The following is an 8,111-nucleotide window of genomic DNA, read 5'->3' on the forward strand; positions in this document are numbered from 1 at the left end:
TTTTAAAAATTTAAAATTCTAAAATTTAAAAATTTAAAATTTAAAATTCTAAAATTTTAAAATTTAAATTTAAAATTCTAAAATTTAAAATTTAAAATTCTAAAATTTAAAATTCTAAAATTTCTAAATTCTAAAATTCTAAAATTCTAAAATTCTAAAATTTAAAATTCTAAAATTTAAAATTTAAAATTTAAAATTTAAAATTTAAAATTTAAAATTTAAAATTCTAAAATTCTAAAATTTAAAATTTAAAAAAATTTAAAATTTAAAATCTAAAATCTTATTCTAAAATTCTGTAATTTAAAATTCTAAAATTCTAAAATTCTAAAATTCTAAAATTTAAAATTCTAAAATTTAAAAATTTAAAATTTAAAATTTAAAAATTCTAAAATTTAAAATTCTAAAATTTAAAATTTAAAATTCTAAAATTCTAAAAATTTTAGGTAAATCTTTAAAATTTAATTTAATTCTAAAATCAAAATTAAAATTTAAATTTAAAATTTAAATTCTAAAATTAAATTTCTAAATTCTAAAATTCTAAAATATTAAAACCAATTCTTAAAATTTAAAATTCCAAATTCTAAATTTAAATTTAAAATTCTAAATTTAAAATTCTTAAATCTAAAAAAATTTTAAAAATTCTGTAAATTCTAAAATTTAAAATTTAAAATTTAAAATTCTAAAATTCTAAAAATTCTAAAATTTAAAAATTTAAAATTTAAAATTTAAATTTAAAATTTAAAATTTAAAATTCTAAAATTCTAAAATTCTAAAATTTAAAAATTTAAAAATTTTAAAATTTAAAATTCTAAAATTTAAAATTTAAAATTCTAAATTTAAAAAATTTAAAATTCTAAAATTTAAAAATTCTAAAATTTAAAATTTAAAATTCTAAAATTTAAAAAAATTTAAAATTCTAAAATTTAAAATTCTAAAATTTTAAAATTTAAAATTTAAAATTCTAAAATTCTAAAATTTAAAATTTAAAATTTAAAAATTTAAAATTCTAAAATTTAAAATTCTAAAATTTAAAATTTAAAATTTAAAATTTAAAATTTAAAATTCTAAAATTTAAAAATTTAAAATCTCTGATTTAAAATTTAAAATTCTAAAATTTAAAATTTAAAATTTAAAATTTAAAATTTAGTAAAATTTTAAAATTTAAAAAATTTAAAATTTAAAATTTAAAATTCTAAAATTCTAAAATTTAAAATTTAAAATTTAAAATTTAAAATTTAAAATTTAAAATTAAAATTTAAAATTCTAAATTCTAAAATTTAAAATTTAAAATTTAAAATTTAAAATTTAAAATTCTAAAATTCTAAAATTTAAAATTTAAAATTCTAAAATTTAAAACTAAAATTCTAAAATTCTAAAAATTTAAAATTCTAAAATTTAAAATTCTAAAATTTTAAAATTCTAAAATCTAAAATTTAAAATTTAAAATCTAAAATTCTAAAATTTAAAATTCTAAAATTCTAAAATTTAAAATTTAAAAATTTAAAATTCTAAAATTCTAAAATTCTAAAATTCTAAAATTTAAAATTTAAAATTTAAAATTTAAAATTTAAAATTTAAAATTCTAAAATTTAAAATTTAAAATTCTAAAATTCTAAAATTTAAAATTTAAAATTTAAAATTTAAAATTTAAAATTCTAAAATTCTAAAATTCTAAAATTTAAAATTCTAAAATTTAAAATTTAAAATTTAAAATTTAAAATTTAAAATTTAAAATTCTAAAATTCTAAAATTCTAAAATTTAAAACTCTAAAATTTAAAATTTAAAATTCTAAAATTTAAAATTCTAAAATTTAAAATTTAAAATTTAAAATTTAAAATTCTAAAATTTAAAATTTAAAATTTAAAATTCTAAAATTTAAAATTCTAAAATTCTAAAATTCTAAAATTTAAAATTTTAAAATTCTAAAATTTAAAATTCTAAAATTTAAAATTTAAAATTTAAAATTTAAAAATTTAAAATTTAAAATTCTAAAATTCTAAAATTTAAAATTTAAAATTCTAAAATTTAAAATTCTAAAATTTAAAATTTAAAATTCTAAAATTCTAAAATTCTAAAATTCTAAAATTTAAAATTTAAAATTTAAAAATTTAAAATTTAAAATTCTAAAATTTAAAATTTAAAATTCTAAAATTTAAAAAATTTAAAATTCTAAAATTCTAAAATTCTAAAATTTAAAATTCTAAAATTTAAAATTCTAAAATTTAAAATTCTAAAATTTAAAATTTAAAATTCTAAAATTTAAAATTCTAAAATTTAAAATTCTAAAATTTAAAATTCTAAAATTTAAAATTTAAAATTTAAAATTCTAAAATTTAAAATTTAAAATTTAAAATTTAAAATTCTAAAATTTAAAATTCTAAAATTCTAAAATTTAAAATTTAAAATTTAAAATTCTAAAATTTAAAATTCTAAAATTCTAAATTCTAAAATTTAAAATTCTAAAATTTAAAATCTAAAATTTAAAAATTTAAAATTCTAAAATTTAAAATTTAAAATTTAAAATTTAAAATTTAAAATTCTAAAATTCTAAAATTCTAAAATTTAAAAAAATTCTAAAATTTAAAATTTAAAATTCTAAAATTTAAAATTTAAAATTTAAAATTTAAAATTCTAAAATTTAAAATTTAAAATTTAAAATTCTAAAATTTAAAATTTAAAATTTAAAATTCTAAAATTTAAAATTTAAAATTTAAAATTTAAAATTTAAAATTCTAAAATTCTAAAATTCTAAAATTTAAAATTCTAAAATTTAAAATTCTAAAATTTAAAATTTAAAATTCTAAAATTTAAAATTCTAAAATTCTAAAATTCTAAAATTTAAAATTTAAAATTTAAAATTTAAAATTTAAAATTTAAAATTTAAAATTCTAAAATTCTAAAATTTAAAATTCTAAAATTTAAAATTTAAAAATTCTAAAATTTAAAATTTAAAATTCTAAAATTTAAAATTTAAAATTCTAAAATTTAAAATTCTAAAAATTCTAAAATTCTAAAATTTAAAATTCTAAAATTCTAAAATTCTAAAATTCTAAAATTCTAAAATTCTAAAATTCTAAAATTTAAAATTCTAAAATTTAAAATTCTAAAATTTAAAATTCTAAATTTAAAATTCTAAAATTCTAAAATTCTAAAATTCTAAAATTCTAAAATTTAAAATTCTAAAATTTAAAATTTAAAATTCTAAAATTCTAAAATTCTAAAATTTAAAATTCTAAAATTTAAAATTTAAAATTCTAAAATTCTAAAATTCTAAAATTTAAAATTCTAAAATTCTAAAATTCTAAAATTCTAAAATTTAAAATTCTAAAATTTAAAATTTAAAATTCTAAAATTCTAAAATTTAAAATTCTTAAAATTCTAAAATTCTAAAATTCTAAAATTCTAAAATTCTAAAATTCTAAAATTCTAAAATTCTAAAATTCTAAAATTCTAAAATTCAAAAATTCAAAAATTCAAAAATTCAAAAATTCAAAAATTCAAAAATTCAAAAATTCAAAAATTCAAAATTCAAAAATTCAAAAATTCAAAAATTCAAAAATTCAAAAATTCAAAAATTCAAAAATTCAAAAATTCAAAAATTCAAAAATTCAAAAATTCAAAAATTCAAAAATTCAAAAATTCAAAAATTCAAAAATTCAAAAATTCAAAAATTCAAAAATTCAAAATTCAAAATTTAAAATTTAAAAATTCTAAAATTTAAAATTCTAAAATTTAAAATTCTAAAATTCTAAAATTTAAAATTCTAAAATTCTAAAATTTAAAAATTTAAAATTTAAAATTCTAAAATTCTAAAATTCTAAAATTCTAAAATTTAAAATTTAAAATTTAAAATTCTAAAATTTAAAATTCTAAAATTCTAAAATTCTAAAATTTAAAATTTAAAATTTAAAATTTAAAATTCTAAAATTCTAAAATTCTAAAATTCTAAAATTCTAAAATTTAAAATTCTAAAATTCTAAAATTCTAAAATTCTAAAATTCTAAAATTCTAAAATTCTAAAATTCTAAAATTCTAAAATTCTAAAATTCTAAAATTCTAAAATTCTAAAATTCTAAAATTCTAAAATTCTAAAATTCTAAAATTCTAAAATTCTAAAATTCTAAAATGAGCATGAGCATGAGCATGAGCATGGTTGACTGCCAATGAGCTGCTACTCCGTTATTGACAGATCAGCTGAAGTTAAACATTGAATCAAAAATGATCAGTGGGAGCCAACCATCCGTTCACTGTTTAACCCCTGAAGACCCCGACTTTATTAGTCAATACCGGCGCCCTCCCAAGAAGCCTGCAGTTCAACGAAAGGGAGGAATGTTAGTCCGATAGTTGAAGTTGCAGACTCATCAAGCACACAGTTTTTCGCTATATACTTGTTGATACCGCATGAGACCGTTGAATCCACAGCATCTCCTTCAAGCATCACGTGATTATTATTTTTTGGGTTAGTAGGATAAGGTATTGGCTTTTCGATGCCTCCCGAGCTACGATGCTATGGGGAGGACTTTCATAACAGACCCGTCGGCGAGCCTTCCGAGCAACGATGCTATGGGAAGGTCTTTCTGGTTAACACACAAAATCACTCACACACAATTATTTCACTCCACTATTAATTAATCCGAAATGTCAGTGCGTCTTTCGATCAATATATAGAAATGGCTTTTTCAACATAAAAAATAAAACCTTATTCGGAAAAAATTATACACAATTTACCCGACGCCGTGCCTTCCGATCAACGATGATATAGGAAGGGCTTTGAAAATCACAAAACAATTAATTAAGATCACAGAAAAAAATCACAAAAAACACCAATTACTCAACGAAAAACACGCTCAAGACACAAATAATTCAGTAAGGCATGCTATTATTCGGTTCCCACAATCACTCACCCCATACGAATAGCGACACAAAAGCACACAAAAAAAATTAACCTGCATAATCACGACTTCGCGTCCCCACTTCCAGCGCACCAATGATGCTATTATTCGATTACCACTGCAGCGACCTCAAATTTAAATCATTAAATTTGTCCATTTTTCGAACCTCACCACAGTTCTGACCATGCGCGCTTACGCAAGCATAAATCATTTTACCCGTCGACTCACGTTGCGCGACAAATAATTAAGCTTATGTACAGGTGTGGATCATGAGTCATCCTCACCTGAAAAGCCCTTTATTAATTTTCGCCAATTATTAGGCAATCACAAAAATGGTTAAGCTTTCAATTATGAATGTGCGATGTTATTCCATAGGGAAATTGAAGGTGTGGCTTAACCAAATTCATTGGCATGTTTGTTCAATGGAGAATTCGACCTTCTCATTATTGACTTACATTTTGAGAATATTTGAGGAACATTATTTTGATATTCCAATAACATAATTTAAAGTTTCACGACAATGGTTCGAACCCATGACTTCCGATTTTGAGGTGAACTCACTACACCATACGGAAAGTCATGAAGAATTGCAGAGGTCTGCACAATTTAATTCATGAGGTTCATCGATGCTTCTCATCGGAACGGACAACTTTTAGTAGAACAAAATTTAGTAGAGTTTTCGGGGACTGACTATAAAAACCCCAAAATTCTTGAGGAGGGCAGTTAGTTCCAGAATTAGTTCCAGTCAGTTCCAGCCAGCTCCACTCCAGTGCAGTTCCAGTTCCAGAAGACGCCCCAGACCAGCCGGACCCGCCAGCAGCCACCAGTAGCAGAGGCCCCAGTCCAGCCGGACTTAGCGGTGGAAGCCGCAGTCCGCCGGGACTTAGCCGCCGTGAAGAGTCCGCCGGGACTTAGCCGCTGTGAAGAGTCCGCCGGGACTTAGCCGCTGTGAAGAGTCCGCCGGGACTTAGCCGCTGTGAAGAGTCCACCCGGGACTTAGGAGTTCGGGGTCTGGCATGGCTCGGCGCAGAGGTCTGGAGGACAAGTCTGGCTTCAACGTAGAGAATTGGCTCGACGAAAGTCTTAATGAAATTAGCAACAAAAGTTGAGTGATGTGATCGTGCGCGTAGAAGTTGAAAGTGTTACCGCAAAAATGTAATCTTCAAAAAGTGTAATATACAGATAAGTGATGTTTACTGATCTGTTTTGACTCTACAAGTAAATATCACAAAAATCCTGAAAGCCTAAACCGCTCGGGCCGTTCAGGTGGTGACTAGCGGAAAGCAACGCTGTGTGTGTTTGGAATCGCCATTATGATTGGACAGAACCGAGAGTTGAAAATGTGACTATGTGTGAAAGCTAATGAACAAAATGATTTCGCGAAGTAACAAACAGTTAAAATAGTGTAAAAAAACGTTAAATTGAAGAAAATGTTATGTGAGGAGTTCTAAGATGGAAGCAAATGTGCAGCAGTACGAGATGGAATCAAAACGGGCTCGACCAATGGCAGAAGCATCGAAAATTTCAAAACCGGCCAACGATGGACAACACTAGGGATTCAACAATGACGAGATCATCTGGATCAACTGGAGACGAAATTCAGCCGCATCGAACACCCAAGAAGACGACCATGGAAATCTGGCAGTTTAGGGTGAGTAAACAAAAGTTATACCGAAATTTGATGTAAATAGTTAAAAACACGCTTAAAAGGGTGCACAGCAACCAAGGAAGTTGTTGTCTTCTTATGCCAAAATTGACAAACTTACGGACCCAATCCTGCACAAATCTGATTGTAAAAACAGGCAAATTTTGTTGTAAATCACTTAGTAGACAGTACTTTAGTTTCGAAAATACTAAAATATCTGTAACAAAATCTTGGTGCAAAAGCTCTTGTTGATGTGCACCGTTAAAGATGGCGAATTTGGAGATGACGGATTTAATCCAGCTTATTCCAGAATTTGATGGGTCATTAGACTCACTGGAGCAATTTGTAATATTAATAGATTATTATGCTGATCAAATTCCTGAAGGCGAAGATCAGAGTAAATTTTTAAATATTGTTTTTATGAAACTAAAATTTAAAGCAGCAGCACGTATTAACCGAATTTATGCAAGCACTTGGGAAGAAACCAAGGCAAACTTAATTAGAGAGTTTGGTATCAAAACTACTTTTGGTAGTATAATTGAACAAATTGAAACTCTGAAACAAGGACAGGATGAATCATTTAAATCATATGCAGGAAGAGTTCTTGACATAAAATACGAAATCATAAAAATTGATCAAAGTTACAACGAAAATTCATTTACAGCTTACTGCTTAAAAGCCACTTTATAGTTGGAATTATAAATAATGAAATCAAAGCAATTGCCACTAATAACCGTCATATGAAGTTGGAAAATTTGCTAGAATTTTTAGAAAATGAACGAATTGACAGAGAGTCTTTAAGAACTCTCGAACAAAGGTTACTTGCTAGTACTGAAAATTCAAACCTTAATTTTGACAGAAAAACAGAAATTTCAGATACAATAAAAATACAAATTTTTATCAAAGAAATAATTATCAAGCTAACAAATTTTATGAATGTTATAAAACGAATACTGCAAAGAACACTTTTAAACGAACTTATACAAATAGTCGACGCAATAAAAATCAAATTCCAAATAATTTTAAAATGCAATTTAACGAATACATTCCACCACATGAAACATTAAAAATCAATTTCAATAATGATTCAATATTTTATGCAAATATTGCTACCTTGGCAAGGCCAACAAAATTTCACAAATTTATAATTGACTCCGCATCATGTAACAATTTTGTAAGATGGGATGTGGTTAGTAATATGCGTTTAACTAACATTGATTTCAACGATAGAATTTCCATTAGAGGAGTTCATGGAATAGCAGAAGATACAGTTGGATCTGTAAATATGATTTTAATTATAGGAAATTCAAAATACGAGGAAAAGTTCTACATTTTGAAGCATTTCGCTGATGATGCAATTCTTGGAGCACATTTTCTAAAGAAATACACCTTATATATTAGTCAAAGTTTCGACAACATAGTTTTACGAACGCCTGATACAAATAATATGCAATATAATAATCATGAAATGACCAATTTATATAGAATCAATGACATTGAAAATATAAACAAAGTAAATATGGCAGGTATTGAAGCAAATAGTTATGAAAATTTTAATACAAATTATGATGAA

Source organism: Culex quinquefasciatus, chromosome 3 (genome assembly GCF_015732765.1).
Source record: "Culex quinquefasciatus strain JHB chromosome 3, VPISU_Cqui_1.0_pri_paternal, whole genome shotgun sequence".
In the NCBI taxonomy this organism is placed as follows: Eukaryota; Metazoa; Arthropoda; class Insecta; order Diptera; family Culicidae; genus Culex; species Culex quinquefasciatus.